At 39.5% G+C, this 20,579-nt stretch overlaps 1 protein-coding gene and 1 pseudogene across 1 annotated transcript in view; one reads left to right on the forward strand and one right to left on the reverse strand.

Moving 5' to 3' along the window:
• CSMD1 (CUB and Sushi multiple domains 1) overlaps positions 1 to 20,579 on the forward strand; it is a 2,021,046-nt gene that overhangs the window by 1,142,686 nt on the left and 857,781 nt on the right. The window lies entirely within an intron of this gene.
• LOC123937019 lies at positions 3,486 to 4,624 on the reverse strand (annotated as a pseudogene).

The raw sequence follows: 20,579 nt of genomic DNA on the forward strand, positions 1-20,579 counted from the left end.
TTAAATATTATTTCACAAATGCTTTCACAATTGAGAAGAAAACCAGTCTGTCTGGAGAGTGCACATTGATGAGTGATCATTTTTTCATAAAAGCATGTGAGAAGTTAAAAGAAACGAAACATTTTGAGAGAATGTTGTTATTAGTTATTTCTGATCCTCAGGGGGGCTGACCCTGGAGGGATGCAGCATGTTGCATTCATTTGGCTCCATCTGTCTCCTTCTGGAATTATTAACAGCACTTGCAAGCTTGTCTTTGTGATGCAAACAAGGATTCTTGGAATTGCCCTAACAATGACCAAAAGCACACTAGAATTCCATAAGAAAAGATCCAGGGGATTCCTTATAAATATGTTATTAAGCTATTAAAACATACAGTGTGGATAGTTAAAAGCTCATTTTAAAGAACAGGCTGGAGGAAAATGATATTTTAACCCTCCTCTGTGCTCACTGCAATAGCAGAACATCCTAAATGTGCTCTTTATTATCGAGCCATTTTCATTACATTGCGCAATTCACGGATTTCCTTCAAAATGGGTGTATGACAAGTACGATCTCTACTGACAAAAATGTTTAGAAAGCTAACGCATTTGTGATTGAGAGAGAGAAACTCGGTTTCAGAATACTGTTATCAGATGGAGAGTGCCCCTTGTGACAGTTCTGTCCACTCACAGGGGTGCTGTGGGATAAGAGGTATGAGGTTTCCGATGGCTTTCTCACGAAGATAGCATCTTCAGTTAAGGATAGCAGCTTCAATTAAAGCTGTACAGTTTAGTAATCAAGAAATATTGAAACATGAAAATACTCTATATTTTGGCTGTGATGAATTGGTAGAGTTTATTAGGTTTCTTTGTGTTGCCATGTCCCACATTAACAGATGATTTTAACTCTGTGGCTCTCTGTACGGTCATGCACTGTGGCATCTTGGCACCGACAGGCTTGTGTAGAAACTGTATTATGTAAAGGTAGGGAAGTGGTAACTTTGGGGTCACCTGAGGAAATGGAAATGCAGTTACGCCAGCCAAGTCAAATGGGCAAAGGTGCTGTCCTCATCTGAATCCACGCTCTGTGTTCCGACCTTGCCTGAGGTCCTTTCTCTGAGCACACTGAATTAGCTTCCTCTTAATTTAAAATCAAAATGATGTCGCTTCTTAAAAATATTTTATTAAACTCCTCTTTAAAAATAGTTATTTTCCCTCTTTTATTTATATTTTCAAAATTAAGTCAGTTTGTAGTAGTCCTTAACTGAAATTCATTATTTGTAAATTATTGTTATAAAAGGATTTTTTTCTTATTCTAAATCCCTAGTCATTTTTTTCTCCTGCACAGTATTATTTTTTTCTTAACTTTTTCTTATTTATATTTCTGAAGTAAAAGCATGCTAAGATGAAAAAAAAAAATTTAAAAAGCCCAGCCACAACAATATGGGTATTTGAAAGAGTCAAAGATTTCAAGTACTTGCAAGGAAATTGAGACTGAAGGACCTTGAACACCACAGATTCCTGACTGTGTTTCAAAAGGAAACAAAAACGGGACTAAAGCATTGATGGGCTTCTGCTCTCTAGAATAGAATCCTGATTTTAATTTTTTATCTGACTCAGGTTTGAAATACCCTTTCACTAAGGATAACATGGCAACCTATCTCTAGTGGTATAGAGGAAAGCAGAAACCAATATTTAGAGAAGAAAAACCATATTGCATAAGTAACAGAAATAAGAATTGAGCGTTCCTTCAATGAATTAGATACTTAAGTTGTTATTGCTCATTGGGAAGCTCAGGTAATATTTTATATTCAAAATGAAAGTATCAGTTATTAAATCAACATCATAACTATTGAGGAGAGGACTTTCAGTTTGATGATATTTGAACCTTTCTGATGGCTTCAAAAGCAGTTTCACTGGGGGGGTGGGTAGCTAATAGTAAATTTCATTAAGTTTCTTAGGAAAGTAAATAATCACAGTAATTTATCAGAAAATATTAATCACAATATTCTTGTGTTTTCCATATTTGCATTGTGCTGTTACAGCATTAATTTTTATTTGGTTCTGGTCTCTATAAAAGTACTGTTCTCAGCATCTGGGCAATTTTATCTAGAAGAACATTTCATTGGCATTGAAAATAACTTGTTCAACTCTTTGTTATAATTATTTTATATTTTTGTATCATAACTATCAGTTTTTTCTAAATGGTATATCTTATGTTTCTATTTTAACAAAACCTTTCTCACCTTCATATCTAGAGTGACTTGCAATGGATAAGCATTTTTACGTTCTGCAAGTGGTAACAAATGTTTGTCATCAAGTTGATAGAGCTTTGGACAATGATTTCTTTAAAACACATTGGAAAGATTTTCTTTACCACATGGTGTAGTTAGACAACTTTGAACAGCAACTAGCCGTGTTGTAGTTGGCTCTTGTCCAGTCTTGTGGCGCCGGCACTGAGTCGATAGCTAAAATAATGTGGCCGTGTTTGTGTCCCCTTGAAAGACAGGGAAAGAAAGCTTCCTCAAAAGGCAGGACAAATGGTTCAGAAGCCATAGGTTTCTTCTTTGACCACCAGACATTAAGAGTTTAGTTGGAAATGTTATGCTTACACCATCTGTGTGCTATGTCAAATTTAGATACTGTTATCCATTGATCTGTATTCTTTCCAATCATCCTCCCCATGTAGTTACAAAACCTGCTTGCCAGTTTGGGGGTCTCCCCTTAGGAAGATGTGTGGGAGTGCATCCAGATCCTTGTGGGAATTCCCAACACCTGAATGCAAAGATATCTTCCCAAGGGACAGAGTTTCTCCAAAGCAGCAACCTCCAATCTCCAAATTAGATGACCGGGGCATTATTCAGTACATTGCTGATTTGTACATGGTTTCAACCCCCTCCCCTCCTTGGGGAAAGAACTTGTCTGGAGTGATTTAGAAAGACTAGAGCTAGGTCTGAGAACAGTGAAGTAATTCCTATGTACTGAACTAAGTGATATCTAACTTAAACCCAATTACACACTCACTACATGAAACAAGTGGTGTTCCACAAAAACCTTGGTTCAGTTATGATTACAACTTAGAAATAAGCAGATTAAAAGCCTGTCAGGAGGGAGTGAAATTTGTGCAGAACAAAACAAAACAAAAGGTAAAATGTATTTTTTTAACTCTGCAATCTGGGAAATTTTATTCTTATCACCTTTTAAATAGTCCCATAAAAACCAAAGGTTCTAATATTAACCTATTGGCCATTTATTTGAGCTTTTATATTTGAGTTTATTCTTCATTTAACTTTTAAAACACTACTATAGTTGAATATTAAAACAAAAACAATGGCAAGTAATGAGCTATGATTATAGTCCTTCACTCATTCACTACTGCACATAAAATGCCAGCAGTGTTATTCACTGGCCCCAGTAAGAGTCTGACACTGAGCACCACCCCTGGGATGATGGTCATCATCCTCATATGCTTCCCCATTGTAATGGCACGGTCTTTCCTGATTTGGATCAAAGTCCACCAGTCTGGTCCATTTCATCAGTCTCTTCTGCTTCCTTCCTCTCAGGTAGGAGTTTTTCCAGCAAAGAGAGTTTATCAGGAGACAGAAAGCCATTCTCAGGAAAGTTTACCTTAAATTCGATGATGAGGCGACCCTTCTCATATGGTCTACGATAAATTGGCATGCCTTCATTTAGCACGCACTTGATATCTCCATGCTTGACAGTTTGACCTGGATGAGAGGTCATGACGATGGTTCGGTTGTCAAGAGTAGATACTGGCTTTTGAAAACCGCACAGGGCTTCAACCAGCTGTATGTCCATACACATGAAAAGGTCTTCTCCTCGCCGGGTAAAAACAGCATGGTCCTTCTGATCTAAAACAATGATAATATCTCCTGGTTCCAGTCCTGGTTCTTGGTCTCCTTCACCATGGAATGTTATCTTCTGGCCATCTTTCATGCCTTTGTCAATATGAACTTCTAGAATCTTCTTCTCTCGGACTATCTTCCTTCCATTGCAGCTTTTACATCTATCTTTCGGACTGATCCGTTCCCCATGACCCTGGCACTCCATGCACACAGACTGAATTTGCTGAACCATGCCAGGTCCTATCTGATGAATTCTTATTTGCATTCCAGTACCTCGGCGATTGGGACAACACTCAACTGCTCCTTTCTTACCACCTCGGCCTTCACGTTTATTGCAAATCACATTCTTTTGCAGGGCTAGTTTTCTTGTTGCACCATTGTATAAATCTTCTAAGGTTACTCAGAGCTGATACACAACATTTTTACCTCTCCTTTCTCTCTGCATTCTTCCTCCTCCAAAAAACATATCAAAGATGTCCATGGGGGAGCCAAAACCACCACCAGCTCCACCTTCTTTAACTGCCTGTTCCCCTCCTTTGTCATATAATTCCCTTTTCTTTGCATCAGAGAGCACTTCATAAGCTTGAGAAATCTGTTTAAACTTCTCTCCTTCATTTGGATTCTTAACAGGGTGGTACTTCAAGGCCAGTTTCCTGTAGGCCTTTTTCAGTTCTTCTTGGGTGGCATGAGGTTTGACCCCCAAAACATCATAGTAAGTGGTTTCTTTCACCATTTTCTACAGCCGGTGAGAGGGCCGAGGCCGATGTGGGGGAGCGGGAAGGAGCGTGTTGCTGGGCGCAGCTCGGGTAGCCGCCACTCCTCTGTGTCTCACGGAGCGTTCTGGAAAGTTCCTCAACATATTGGCCATTTTATATAATTTGGTCAAAATGATGCTTTGAGGTTCTCATTCATGAGATACTTAAATGTCAGTATACTGATGTTGTCATGAATAAAAGGTCCTGTAAGAGAAAACAAAACTGATACCAGTCCTTCATCAGTTACTTTACATGAAGTTACTCCTTTCTTGGGGTGAGGTTGGGTGAAATTAGGTCCTTGAGGGTTTAACTTGATAAAGAGTTAAAGATAGGAAGATAGCTATCACTTAGCAGATTCTCATTCTTATTAAGTATACATATGAAAGGTATGCCCATGAAGGATACAGTTCCCTTCCAACAGTCCCATGGTCTGTGGTCAAAGAAAACACTGGCCAGTTATTCCAGTATGGATGTGCATGGAGAAAACTTACTTAACCCTTAGAAATATCCTTTCGACATAAAGATGAATCTTTGTAATAGAAGAAAACGAGATTGCAGCCAGCACTCATTTCTACGTCGGAGCCCCAGGCTGGAGCTATATTCAGCCACTGCAGGGTCAGAGACATTGAAGTAGCATGAACTTTGATCTCAAATGACTGCCTCAGTCCCAACCGGCATGTGTTTCTAAGAGCAGAGATGCACCCCTGGGAGATAATGCCAAACGGCAGAAGCAAGATTTGAGGTCTTGAGGACATTGAAAAAATTTAAAAACAACATAGTGAACCTCCCCAAGATACCATTACAAATAATGTTGTTTGAAATGATTGACAAGGTAGTTTAAAAGTCTTAACAGGAAGTCTAGGATATGTGGAATTTTCTATGGACTGTGAGAAAATACTTTCATATGTAGGTATGGGGGTGCCTTTTCTTGGGTGAAAAGAATAATGTGTGCTGAAAGCACCTGCCCCTCTCCTTACAATTCTAGATGGAGAACTCCCACTCATCAGCTCTGTCTTTGGTCTGTTCGCATCCTTTGCAGGCAAAAACAAAACAAAACAGAACGAAACAAAAAATAAAGCAGTGCTCCCTTTACCGTTGGCTTAGGAAATTATAGTCCCACAAGCCTTGTTCCAACCTCATGGAACTAGCTGTTTTCCTGCCCTTTAGAAAATGCACACATGGGTATAGACAATGTTTCAAATTTATATATCATGCCTGTGATACTCAGGTATTTATTATTAATATTATCCTTGCCTGTCTCCCACCCCAATGCGTATTTCTTCTCTGCATGTCCAACAGGCTGGCCTACTCTGCTAGACTAATTCTTTAAAATTAGTCATTGTCGATACACGTACACATCCTGTTGACTGCTTCTCCGGAGAATCCTAATACAACACACTACAGGTTTATGTCACCCGTGCCTCGAACAGACCAGCTTAGCTTTGATTTTTTCTTCTAAATATTTGAACTTCCAGATGTAATTTCATTCGGAGACAAGTCTCTACTGATTATGAAAGAAAAACGTTTGTAAGTCAATATTCTACAGGGTTCTGGGGCATGAGTCCGATACTGGGAGTGAAAAACATATGTGCATAATACAATCATGCACTTGAAGAGCAAAAAAATAAAGGACGACCTAACAAAGGAAGGAATCAGCGTTGTGCATCCCAAACATATCGCAGGCCTCGGGTTCCTGGAATCGAGCGAGATACAGCTTGATGCTGCATGGAGTCATCGCAGCATAGGTCTTACCGATATGTGTATTAGCGCATTCCAGATACCTCCGCAAACAACGGTGTGGCTTAAATAACAGAGATGTATTTTGTAGTAGAAAATATGTATTATCTTAATATAGTAAGATAATTATCTTGGTAAACAGAAAAGTACTATCTTCCTTCTGGAAGACAGGGATTGAGGAATCCGCAAAGTTGGAATCTCGTGGGTCCTCTCTCTGGGATTCCTCTTCCCCTTATGTCTTCCTGGAGTCCTACTTCTGGTTTCTTCTAAGGACACTAGTCAAATTGGCTGGAGCCTACCCCCCAAAAACCCATTTTAACTTAGTTATCTTTTTCAAAACTATCTCCAAATCTGGTCACTTTTGAAGGTATTAAGGGTTGGGACTTTGCCATGTGGATTATTGAGGAGGCACAATTCAGCCCATAACAAGCCGCATCCTGCCACTCTGATAACCACGGTTAGCACTCAAGCAGGGAGCGTGGCCTCTGCGGCTATCATCTTGGCATTCTTGATGCCATGCCTTTCTTAGAGGTTTGGGTCATCTCTCACACTTGGGTGATGTTCACCTATCCTGGGTAACAGCAGTATTTTAACATTGACACAAAACTGTGCTTGTTCATTCATTGAAAAACAGCATTTTCATGCATGTTACAAGACCGTGTGGGATACAATGTGAAGTCTACATCCAGGGCCGTGGCTGTCCATCCTATGGTGCACAAACAGGCACGTGAATTGGAAGAGAGTTCATGATGCTGAACTGACCATGTTTATGAAGAATCAACCCATACAAGTCAGCTCGAATCATGTGAAACATGTGAAATCATATTGAATTATTTGCCATTTATATTAATTAATATTATTTTTGAGAGATTTTGTGGAGCACTCAAATAGTTTCCCCCAGTCTTACTGAGACATAATCAGCATATAATGTATTCGTTTAAGGTGCACAATGTAGTGATTTGATGGTATTTGCATAAATTGCAAAATGATTACCAGAATAAGTCAACATCGGTCGCCTCACATGGATATAACTTTGTTTTTCTTATGATGAGAAACTTCAAGGTCTCTTTTCACGAATTTCAAGTATACCGCACAGTATAGGTAACTGTAGTCACCGGGCTGTACACTATATCCCCAGGACTTCATTATCTTATAATTGGATGGCTTTTCAAAAAAACTTTCAACCACCTTTACCTCTTGCCGTCACCCCCAACCCACTGCCTCCGTCAACAAGCCATCTAGCTTCAGCCGCACAAAAGAAGGACAGCATGACATCTCCTTCTGCAGGGGTGGATCCTGAAGGCGTTACACTAGGTGAAATTACGTCAGAGACAAATACCGTGGCTCACACATAAATGTGGATCTAAAACTGTCAAACCCAGAGAAACAGAACAGACAAGGGGTTGTCAAATGCCTCTAAAGCTAAAATCCTAAATATGCGTTATTTATTCATTCACTTATTAAAAATAATAGGGCCTGGAGTATATTATGCCAAGTGAAATAAGTCAGAGAAAGATAAATTTCATAGGATTTCACTCATCCGTGGAATCTAAAAAACAAAACAGATGAACAAACGAACAAACAAACCAGACTCTAAGGGACAGAAGACAAAGTAGCGTTTGCCAGATGGGAGGTGGGTGGAGGGATTGGGTAAAAGAAAGAGGATTATGAGGTACAAACTTCCAGTAATAAAATGACTCATGGAGATGAAAAATACAGCATATGAAATATAACGAGTAACACGGTAATAACGTTATCTGGTGACAGATGGTGACTACAGTTATCACGGTGATCACGGAGTAATGTACAGGACTGTCCAATCACTACATCGTATGCCTGTGACTCATAACACATTATATGTTAGTTGTACTTCAACAACAACAACAAAACCCTATGGAACCACTGTACTAAATATGTCCCTGGGCTAATATCAGATGATATATAGTAAAGCCAAAACCAGACCTGGCTTCTCTCCCTTTGGTACTCACAATCTTTTTTTTTTTTTTTTTTTTAAAGATTTTATTTATTTATTTGACAGAGAGAGATCACAAGTAGGCAGAGAGGCAGGCAGAGAGAGAGGAGGAAGCAGGCTCCCCACGGAGCAGAGAGCCTGATGCGGGGCTCGATCCCAGGACCCTGAGATCATGACCTGAGCCGAAGGCAGCGGCTTAATCCACTGAGCCACCCAGGCACCCCTGCTACTCACAATCTTAAGATAAAAAAGAGTATTAATGAAATAGTTTTGTAAAATTGTAAATACTTCACGACTGCACTGGTGAATAATGCTACAAGGGGTAGGGAATAAGGCTGTAGGGTTGACCTGTGGTTGAACGGAGATGTGAGAGACGACAGGCATGCACCCGGATGAGAAGGACAGAAGTATTCCAGGTAGAGGCAAATCCACGCTGAGCTGACCCACTGTGGGAGATGCCAGGTAAGTGCCAAGAAATGGCAGGGTGGTTGGAACCCCCAAATTGAAGACATCTTGGTGGACAGTGTAGCTCGTAGGCCATTTCTAGTGATTGCTGCCTTCATGTTAGCCACAGTGGAAAGCAATTTCATACAGGCAAGAAGGGAAGGGAACAAGGTGCAATTATGTTTGGAAGGACCCATTTCGCGGCAAAAATGAGGGATTTGGAGGTGGGAGATAGAGACTGTGTGTTTGGAATGTTTCGGATGGCTATTGTAATAAACTGGATGTGACCATCTCATGGTTTGGACTAGAAGATATATAAAGTAGACCTACAGAAGATATGTTAATATAAAATGGTAATGGAGATGTGAGGGACGTTTCCACTGGGAGAGAGCTGGTGACGCCATACTCTAAGCCGGAGAAGTCTTGCAGAGGAAGAGTGCACAGACAACAGACAGAGACTTCATGTTTCTGGGAGTGTACATAAACATGCATGTGATCTCACATATATGTACATGTGTTAATACACATCTAATATGTGCCATATATGTATGTTGCTATTATATATGCATATTATATAGTACACATATACATATCAGGAAGTATGGTGTCTCCAGCCTCGTATATGTGCATGTGTGTATATGCATGTTATATGCATAATATATGTGTATATGTACATAAATTATATGTATACATGTATGGTTAAAGGTGCTTTTGAAAGCTGAATTGGATATTTCAAATATGCAGATCCTAGGAGAGATGTGAGCTAGGTTTATTAATTTATAAGAATTTGTAGCTCATCATTAAATATATGAACATATCTGTGACTTCATAGGCAAAGAAAATGAGAGGATTTGAAAGTAGTGTTGAGGAATTCCCACATTTAAAGTAATTGTTTAAAAGAACCATACACTATGAGCGAGTGGGATTTATTCTGGGTATGCAGCATAGTTCAAAATCCACAAAATCAATGTGATGCCCCACATTAAAACAAGGAAGGATGAAAATCATAGAATCATCTTAGTAGGTGTAGAAAACGCATTTGACAAAAGTCAACAACCATTTATGAAAAAAATTCTCAATAAAATGGAACCATACTTCAATGTAATAAAGGACACATGTGACAAGTCCGTAGCTAACATCATACATGACAGTTTAAAGCTTAGTATTTTTCCTAAGATCAGGAACATGACAAGGATGCCAACTGGTGTCGCTTTTATCCAACACAGTATTAGAAGTTCTAGCTAGAGCAAATAGCAAGAAAAAGATAAAGGGCATCCAAATTGGAAAAGAAGAAGTAAAAATGTCCCCACTTATAGGTTACATATTATATAAAGAAAACCCTAAAGACTTCACCAAAAAAACAGAATAAATTAATTTCGTGAAGTTTCAGGATACAAAAGAAATATAGAAAGAAAACCTGTTGCAAAAAGAAATTTTTTGCATTTTTTCTTTTTAACATTTTCTTTTATAAACATATAATGTATTTTTATCCCCAGGGGTACAGGTCTGTGAATCGCCAGGTTTACACATTCACAGCACTCACCATAGCACACACCCTCCCCAATGTCCATCACCCCAACCCCCCTCCCAACCCCCCCCGACCCCCAGCAACCCTCAGTTTGTTTTGTGAGATTGAGTCTCTTATGCTTTGTCTCCCTCCCGATCCCATCTTGTTTCATTTTTTCCTTCCCTACCCCCCAATCCCCCCATGTTGCATCTCCACTTTCTCATATCAGGGAGATCATATGATAGTTGTCTTTCTCTGATAATTTTTTGCATTTTTATACACTAGAACAAATTGTCAGAAAGAGAAAGTAACAATCCAATCTGCAATTGCAACCAAAATAATAAGACGCCCAGGAATAAATTTCACCAAGCATATTAAAAAAACTATGTTCAAATCTAAGACATTGATGAAAGAAAAAAGAAGACCCAAACAGAAAGATCTGTGCTCATGGACTGGAAGAATATTGTTATAGTGTCCATATTACTCAATGCATTCTACAGATTCAATGCAATCCCCATCAAAATCCCTGCAGCATTTTTCACGGATATTAACAATCCTAAAATTTGTTTGGAATTTCAAAAAATTCTTAATGACCAAAGCAATTTTAAGAAGAACAAAGTTTGAGTCATCAAACCCCTTGACTTCAAACTATACCACAAAGGTATAGTAATAAAAACAGTATGAATTTGACATTAAAACAGACTTAGATCTATGTAACAGAGAAGAACGCACAGAAATAAACCCACATTTCTATGGTTAATTTATGACAAGGGAGGCAAGAATGTGCAATGAGGAAAGGACCATCTCTTTAATACATGGTCTTGGGGAAACTGGACAAGCACTTGGAAATCAATGACAATACTATCTAATACTACACACAGAAGTTAATGTAAAAAAATCAAGACTTGAATGTAAGGCCTGAAACTATGAAACTCCTGGGGGTGGGGGTGGGGAACACAGGTGGTGTACTCCTTGATATCAGTTGCAGTAAGGTTTTTAGTTGACACCGAAAGCAAAGGCAACAAAAGAAAAAAATCAACAAGTGGGACAACATCAAACTAAGTTTCTGCAAAGGAAACCAGCAACCTACAGGATGGGAAAAAATATTTGCAGATTATCTGAAGGGGGTTAATGTCCAAAATATATAAAGAACTCCTATAAAGCAAACAAAAAAAGAGCTTGTATAACAAGCAATGGATTTTTTACAAGGTGGACAGAGGATCTGAACAAACTTTTTTTGTTCCCCCAAAGAAGACATAAAGATGACCAACAGGTACATTAAAAGATGTTCAACATCACTAATTATCAGGGAAATGCAAATTAAAACTACAAGGAGATTTTGCCTGTTGGAATGACCTAGCAAGAATGATAATTTTTGGTGAGGATATGGAGAAAAGGGAGCCGTTGTGCACTGTTCTTGGCAATGGAAATGAGTGCAGCCACTATGGAAAACAGTGCAGAGTTTCCTCAAAAACCTTAAAATGTGACCTGCGAGACCAGTTCTGCTGTGCTAGAAAAATCTGAGGGGTCACACATACTTGGACCAGCGATGACCTGTCATTGCTACAAGATGTCCCTTTGCACATTCTTGGAGGTGGGGGTGTGAGAGCAGCAGCAGTGAGGAAGAATGAATTTCCTTGGGGCACCTGGGTGGCTCCGTCAGTCAAGCATCGGCCCTTGACTCAGGTTATAGGCAGATAGATAATTAGATAGAGAGAGAGAGAAAGAGAGAGAGAAATAATGGGACCATTAGCAATATCCAGTTCCTACATCCTATGAAAAACCATATATCCAGGCCCACTACTTATGGACCCAAAGATCAGAATAATTATGAAAAACTAGTTTGTTGTACTGAATGACTGGCTCCCTAAAACTGTGACCTTACATAATTCACTCACCCTTTCTGCAGTATCCTCCCTGTATCAGAGGAGAGGTCTAGCAGAATTTTCTAGAACGAGTATGTGCTCTGGTCTTTACATATATTGCCACCTTCTTTTCCCTACCACACACATCAAAATAGTGTGTGAATGTATGTGTGTGTTTGCTGTGAGTCCCCGGAATCTGCCCAGCTTGATTCCCCAGGGGCTTCTGCAAAAACGGCTCCCACTTATTATAGTTCTCCTCCCTCACATTATTTTTGGGTGGCTTCTGGACAATTAGGCTACACCTCAAACATCACCACAGGGACCTTTCCTAATTACAGTGGTCCCCCACAGCTCCAACACCCATACCCTAATCTATTACCATATCTGTTTTCTTCATTTTTTTTAATCACCCTTTCTTACAATGTAACTTCCACAAAGATTAGAACTTCATCTTTTTATCCCCAAAGTTTAAGAATGGCATAGAGAAATTACGGAATTAAAAAAAAAATAACTATATCCATTTTACTTATTATTATTATTATTTAAAGATTTATTTATTTGACAGAGAGAGATCACGAGTAAGCAGAGAGGCGAGCAGAGAGAGGAGGAAGCAGGCTCCCTGCTGAGCAGAGAGCCCGATGTGGGGCTCGATCCCAGGACCCTGAGATCATGACCTGAGCCGAAGGCAGAGGCTTAACCCACTGAGCCACCAGGTGCCCCTATTATTATTATTTTTAAATTACTGTTATTCTTTTTTCTTCTTTAAGATATAGAGTAAAGGGACACCTGGGTGGCTCAGATAGTTAACCCTCTGCCTTCAGCTAAAGTTATGGTCTCCAGGTCCTGGGAGCCCCATATCCAGCTCTCTGCTCAGCAGGGAGTCTGCTTCTCCCTCTCCCTCTGCCTCTCCCCCTGCTTGTGCCCTCTCTCTCTCTCAAATGAATTTAAAAAAAAAAAATTTTTTTTTTAGAAAAGATATATAGTAAAATATAAAATTCCCCCTTGATTAGTAAACAGTCCTACATGTTTTGATAAATGCATGTTGAGTTATCACCACCACCAAGACCAAATGTCCCTTTAGAGCAGACTCCCCCCCCCCCCACACCCTCAAATCACTGGTTATCAGGGTGTCTATTTTTTAAATTCAGTAACATCCGATGAAGATGCCAATGTCATTCTTAAACCACATGACTTACTATTGTGTCCTGCCTCACACCATAAGATCCCAGACTATTAGCTCAACGTCTGGACCTATTATATAGTTTTGCTTCTCAACCTCTTAATTTGGGAAGGACTGTGTAGAGTGAAGTAAAAGGGAGTGTAGCAGGGTGCTTGCTTTTAAACACATGAGAGCTGCCATTTGTAGGAAAGCTTCGAATTGTTCCAAGAGAATCCGGTGACAAAATGGGAGCCCAATGAATGAGAGTAAAAGAAAGGAACACTTCTGACTCATCTCCAGAAAGGAATTTCTAAGGGTCAGAGAGGCTTTTGAAGTAGTAAGTGCCTTAGTAGAGTCTCTAAGTGAAAATGCGATACTCATTGTCTGTCACGGGTATTAGGAGACTGAATCATTGGGTGAAACATTGAAAGAAATGCATTTAAGGTTCATTCCAAAGCTAAGCTCCCAGGAATCCTACGTTTCTTTGATATTAAAGCTCTACATACATTTTTATGAGCATTTTCTTCACTGTTAAAAAAAAAAAACTATTATGAACAGCTTGCTTCCCTTTTATTTAATGTTTTCTCAACATGCCTAAGCCATCAAAAAGGTTTCATGAAGTAGCTAAATGCTTCTGTAACTTTGAATCTTTAAAGAAAAAAAAAAAAAAAGAGCATATATTCACCAAATGGCGAGACAGATGTTCAAGACTGGGAATGCTCAAGGAGGGGATTTAAATGGGAAATCGGATCTTAAATGTCCCTTTAAAAGAAACATCCTTGAGAACTGTAGGGTGCGCATACTCCGAGGGAGAAGAGTTTGTAAATAGGCAAAGTAGATAAAATGGTCTTTGTCTTAGCAGCAAGAATGTATTTCCTTGACCAGAGAAGCATTCAACAGATTGCTGATTGAGAGAAAAGAATTACACAAAGAACAAAATGGCACAGGAGATCTGTTCCTGTAACAATCAAAATGCACATATGAATCATTGGTTCAGATGAAGTGTGTGCGTTTCCTAAACGGTGACGTCAGGTCTTCAGTTCATGAGATACAGGGTGAAGTCCCGGGACAAATTCAAATTTTTCCTGGTTGATGTGTATCCAGGTCTTTATACAATGGATTGTGCTGGGCAATTAATTACCGTTGGTTACCCTAATGGGAGAACCCATCAACCGAGTGGTTGAAATTGGGTTTTTAATCTATGTGATGCAAACAAATACAATAGACTTTTAACGAGCTTTTGGTTTGGAAAAGTTTTAATTATGCAGTTTTAAATACTTCATGAGCTTAATTTTGAACTATCCTCAAAATTAAACTAAAAAAGATTAATTGGTAAAATAAACTGTCGTCAAATATACATACTCACTATTTAACCATACTTTGACTTTGTGGCTCCCACCTAAAGCTAGGTTTTTTTGATTAGTGGCAATGAGAAGAAGGACCCTTGACAGCTTTTCACAGTAAAGACCAAATGCTATATTACCTGTTACTCACTCATTATTTTCTATGTCTTGTGCTTTTAAATTTCCACATAGTACATTAGCCAATTAAATTTGGTGTTCATTGACTAAAATACACAATACCAAACTACACAAATTCACTAGTAACTTAAAGCAAGTTATATTAAAAAAACATACACACAACACTGTCGTTGGGGTACCATCTCGGTCCAAAGTGCTAACTGTGCGTAGGTCTTGTACCTCCTCATAGGGGCGTAGCCCTTGGGTTGACAAGCACGTGCCATGGCTAAGCCTTTTCCACAAGGCATTTTTGTCCCAACTCAGACTGTACTCACCCCCAAAGTGAGGGGAAAGCCAGTATTTTCCAAAAAGCATTTATGTCCCTACTTTTTACAGCACTAATTTTTATGTTAACTTATACTGGTTCTTAGACCTCGCATTGGTGACGCATGAAATGACGATAACTAGATACACACGCTGTTTGCCCCCTGTTGTTTCACATAGCACTGCCAGTTCAACCCACATCTTCTACGCCTTAAGCGAATTCTCATTTCTTTCAAATTTTCTGGATGACATGAGTGTAAGTCGTACACTTATTCAAGATCTGTGATAGAGGTATGCCCACCTGAAATCCAAAATGAATTCCAAGTCTTCCCATGAGACTGACTTCTCATTCTAGAAAATTCTATGTATCAGTGCATCCTGAGTAAGTTAAATTTGGGTGAACCACATCAGCGCTGCTACTAACCTATAAACTAGGGTCCCGGTGATTAGTTGGTATGTGTTATTACGCTCATTCCCCCATTTTGAGCAGATGTTAAAGCATCTCACCCCCTGGTGCATCACTGCCTCATGTCTGGGTTCTGGTCTTGGATCTCCTTCAGAGACTCTCAGATCCTCGTGGCCCAGCAGTCATGGCACACACGTCTCCGCCTGCATGGAGCTTACAGAGAGGATGCTGACAGGGACAGCTTCTACTACTTGGAACACCGATACGTTACTTTGGGTTTCAAAGAGAATTTGAAACTTAACCCAAACTAATAAGAAACTGACCAAAAGTGTCAACATTCAAAGTGGCAAAGAAGCAGTTAATGTTTGGTTTCAAAATGGTCTTTTAGAAAGTGATAAAAGGAGCAATTTCTCAAAAATCCCGTGACAGATGGCCACTGTCATGAATGGGAATGTAACAGCATTTGTCTCACAAACCTGATGTGAGAAGTAAAAATACAAGATTTCCTGAACGCACTAAAGACATTGAAGAATTGGACAAAACTACCAATACTCAACATTACTCGATTAGTTTACCTTATTTGATTTCTAAAAAACCCTCAGACATAAAGAATGTTGATACAGTTGACCCTCGAACAACATGGATTTAACCCACATGGGTCCACTTACACACGGGTTTTCAGTGAATACATATACAGGACTGTAAACCTATCTTCTCCTTCTTTGGAATTCAACACTGTCTTTCTTCTAGCTTACTTTTCTCGAATAATATTGTATATAATACATACACAAAATACATGTTATTAATAAGTCTTCTGGTCAACAGTGGGCTATTAATATGATTTGGGGGAGTCAAAAGTTATTCATAGATTTTTTTTACTGTGATCAGGGGTCGGTATCCTAACTCCCATTTTGCTCAAGAGTCAAGTGTATTGACTTTACATAGATGATAAATGTTACGGTGGTTTTTTACCTCTGCGTTTCTTGTTAATCACAAAGTTTTACATTTTCTAATGGAATCAGGTCTCCACTACCCATTCTGGTTGCCTATAAATTTCTAGTTTCTTGGAAGCCTCATTTCCCTGTTTTTTTCAATTAATACAAAGTCATCTGTTTCACTGATAATATTTTCATCACTTGTTAAAGATTTTCTTTTATACTATTTTTATTTAACATGAGTGAAATCTTTTAAATAATTTATTATTGTATACCTATTAAGTATAATTGTTAGCACAAATATTGAAAGAAAGTCAGTGTGTGTTTCAGATGTTAAAAATGGCCAGCCAAGAATAAAAATGGCAAATTCTACCCAGACCCCGTGCACATGAAACATATAACAGGTTTGACAAAAATAAGAAAACAAAAGATTAAAAATCAGTAATTGATATTTATATTAAAATTAAGTTTATTAGTTTTGGGGAGGGTTTGAATAAAAAATGGAGTATAAATCACAAATGCTTTTATGTCACTAAATCATGTTGGAAACCCAAATATTTGAATATTAAAAAAAAATCTGTTAGGATATCATGGCATGCACCTTATAAAAACAAAAACCAACCAAACAAACAAAACATGAGGTGCAGGGTGGGGATGTCTGGGTGGCTCAGTCGGTTGAGTGACTGACTCTTGATACTGGCTTAGGTCATGACCTTAGGGTACTGGGATCGAGCCCCAGGTTCCTCCACATTCAACAGAGAAGTCTGCTTCAGAGTCTCTCTCTCCCTATGTCCAACCAACTCATACTTTGTCTTTTCCTAAAATAAATAAATAAATGCCAAAAAAAAAAAAAAAAAAAAGTCAGGCAATAAAGACACTAGAAAGAACCTGCTGCAGGGAGGAGGATAGAGTCTGTTAGGATGTGCATGGTCTTAGAGAAACATGGGAGTCTAAAGGAGTCTCAGATCCATCATCTGTGACAACAATAACACGCACGTCAGAGAGTTGTTTTAGAGCACAAACGCAACGTATGCTTGGAAATTATAAAGTAGAACACATATGGTGAGTAAAAATTAGAGTAGACTAATTGAAACTGAACAGAATTTTCCACCGTTGCATCCCTACAAGGTTCTAGGAGCCCTAATGGTGAGCCGAGAAAACGTGCTCCAACTGCTTGGCCCAATGTCTGGCATCCAGCACTCAAATCATCTTGTCCTTCTCACAGTCATGATGTTTACATAATTAAATCCCCATCTCATTCCTCACAAAGCCATCTAAGTGGGACCCCCTCTTATCTTTATTTAAACATATTTAAAAAAAAAAGAAAACAACAACAGTTCTTTGCGAATAAAACAAAATCTAGAAAAGATGCCATACCATCCTGAACGTGCCGGATCTCGTCTGATCTCAGAAGCTAAGCAGGGTCAGGCCTGGTTGGTACTTGGATGGGAGGAAAGGTCTATTTTTATTTCCCTCTTTAAGAAGTTCAGAAAGTGGGCCTGCCTGATGACTCACATCTCTACCAAGATTGCCATGGTAACTGGTCAAAAGGCGTTTTTTCAATGAATCAAGAAAAATGAGTAAGGATTTTGGAGATCAACTCACATTTGAGGGTAAAGGGGATGAAAAATATTTGCAGAAACCCCTAGAAGTTGTATTGAGTAGATACACACAAACCTCACTTTCCAAGCAAATTATTAAAAAAGAATGATTTTAGGACTCGAGTCTGTGATCCATGGTGGGAGCGTGGGAGCGGATTTATGTGCTCAGGGAGTGCAGTCTGTTTGGTAATATGACTAACAGTAAGTTTATCATTTCGTAGCAGAATTGTCACAGGGAAAAAATTGGATTTTTAAGAAAGCAATAACTAGGGACCAATGTCATTTAAACAGACACGTGGGGGAGACCTCGGATCTGCAGGGAGGGAGTCCTCTGAGCAGGCATCTGGGAACTCAGTACTTGAATTCATCATTGTCTGGAATTGAAACCTTACTAGCTTTACTTCCAATAGGGAGAAATACAGAGCTTCATTGGCAATGAGGTTGTGTGACCTTAGTGGCTTCTCAGTGAAATATCCTCTGCCTTCTGGAATAATCACATGGGGTACTTTTGTGTAAGGAAAAATGTGTCTTAACACAGGTTAAAGCTTCTTAAAGTGGTAACTTCTTGAAATTCTTACCACGACGTCTCTATCCATTTAAAAATTAGGATCCTAGTTCCCCCTCTTTTCTTTTTAAGCAATTCTGATTTTATGTAAGTAAAATAAAGATACAACACTCGCTTCACAAGTCAAGTCATGTTCATAACTTTCCAGTTCTATAATGCGATGTAGGGAAGTTTCTCAGGAATCCACTATCATCCTGAGGACACACAGGTGCAGCTGAAAATAAGTGTCACGTCTACGGCTATTGCTGTGAAGTCAGGAATATTTTCCAAGAATTAGGAATCCTGTATGGTTGGAAAAATAGTACACGTTAAATAAATATTTGTACCTCCTTATCAGACCAAGTGAACAGTGAGATGATGTAGACCAGCTTCTCCAGCTCGTCTCAGTTTCTTCAGATGTGACAGTGGGATGGTGCTGGGAAGTCTGCCTGAAGACTGCTGTGCGGGCCTAACGCTGAACCGGGTTAGTGTGCAACAGGTTGACGTCAGCTTGATGTTTGAAGCAGGAACAGCAGCTCACATCTGTGAATACGGAACTCACCCAATCCTTCAGCAAGGCCAAAACCCTCAGCCAAAGAACGTCTTAAAATGCAATCTTCTGGGGTACCTGGGTGGCTTAGTCATTAAGTGCCTGCCTTGGGCTCAGGGTCATGATCTCAGGGTCTTGGGGTCAGGCCCTGGACCAAGCCCCACATTGGCCTTCCTGCTAAGTGGGGTGCCTGCTTCTCCCTCTGCCTCTCCCCCTGCTTGTGTGTATGCTTCTCTCGCTCTCTGTCAAATAGTAAATTAATTAATTAAAGGCAGTCTTTCCATGTGCACAAAAGATGATACATTTCTCCCAGCAATATAGTCTCAAGGTCAGAAGCATCATGAGAAAGTATGTGTAGGCAGAATTCTAAGATGACCTTCATGATTTCTATAATCGCTGCCCCAAGTGCACGGGCAGGATTGTAACTCACTTCTAACCAATGATGTGTGCAAAGATGGTTCGATGTCACTCCTATGATCCTGTTGTTATATGGGGAAGGTGAATGGGGTTTTGCAGAGGTAATAGAAATTCCTGATCAACTGACTTTGAGTTATCACAAGGTAGTTCATCCTGGGCGGCCTGACGTATTGGCTGAGCCCTTTAAAAGTGCTCAGAGAAAGCAGCAGAAAGGGCACTCGCTGCCTGGCCTTGAGGAAGCACAGTGCCCTGTGTGGGGAGAGACTTGGGCATCTGGGAGCAGGCAAGCTTTAGGAGCCAAAGGTCTCAGTCCTCCAATCGCTACGCCCTGAATTCCACCAGCAGCAGCAAGAGCTTTGACGAAGACGTCGAGTTTCAGATAAGATCACAGACCACTGCATGCGTGATCCTGATAGGGGGGCACAGTGAAGCCTTGCCCCGACGCTTAACATTACCCGATTAGTTTACCTTATTTGATTTCTAAAAAATCCTCAGACATAAAGAATGTTATCAAATATTTAGCACTATAAATTATTAGCAGTAATTTTACTAAAGAGATGGCCCTTAAAAAAAAATAAAAGGTTTACAGGGCTGGGAGGTTGGGGGAACAGGTGGTGGGTAATGGGGAGGGCACGTTTTGCATGGAGCACTGGGTGTTGTGCAAAAAGAATGAATACTGTTACGCTGAAAAAATAAATAAAATGAAAAAAAAGGTTTAAAAATACATAGGTTTTGGGAGTTAGGTGAGCCTTGTGGTGGGTATTCAGGAGGGCACGTATTGCATGGAGCCCTGGGTGTGGTGCATAAACAATGCATCTTGGAACACTGAAAAAATAAATAAAGTAAAATTAAAAAGTATATAAGTCTTTATCCAGAAACAGCAAACAGTGACATCACATATCCTACTGCAGAAATAGACTGTGTGCAGGCAGGTTGTAACCACAGGAAGGAGAGTGCAACTGAGAAGACTAATAGATTAAGAACCAAAACATAAGGGTCAAGACTATCGAGAAAATACACCAAACTGAAGCACTCGCCTACCTGGTCCGTGAATTAATT

This window comes from Meles meles, chromosome 2, assembly GCF_922984935.1.
Source record: "Meles meles chromosome 2, mMelMel3.1 paternal haplotype, whole genome shotgun sequence".
Taxonomy (NCBI): Eukaryota; Metazoa; Chordata; class Mammalia; order Carnivora; family Mustelidae; genus Meles; species Meles meles.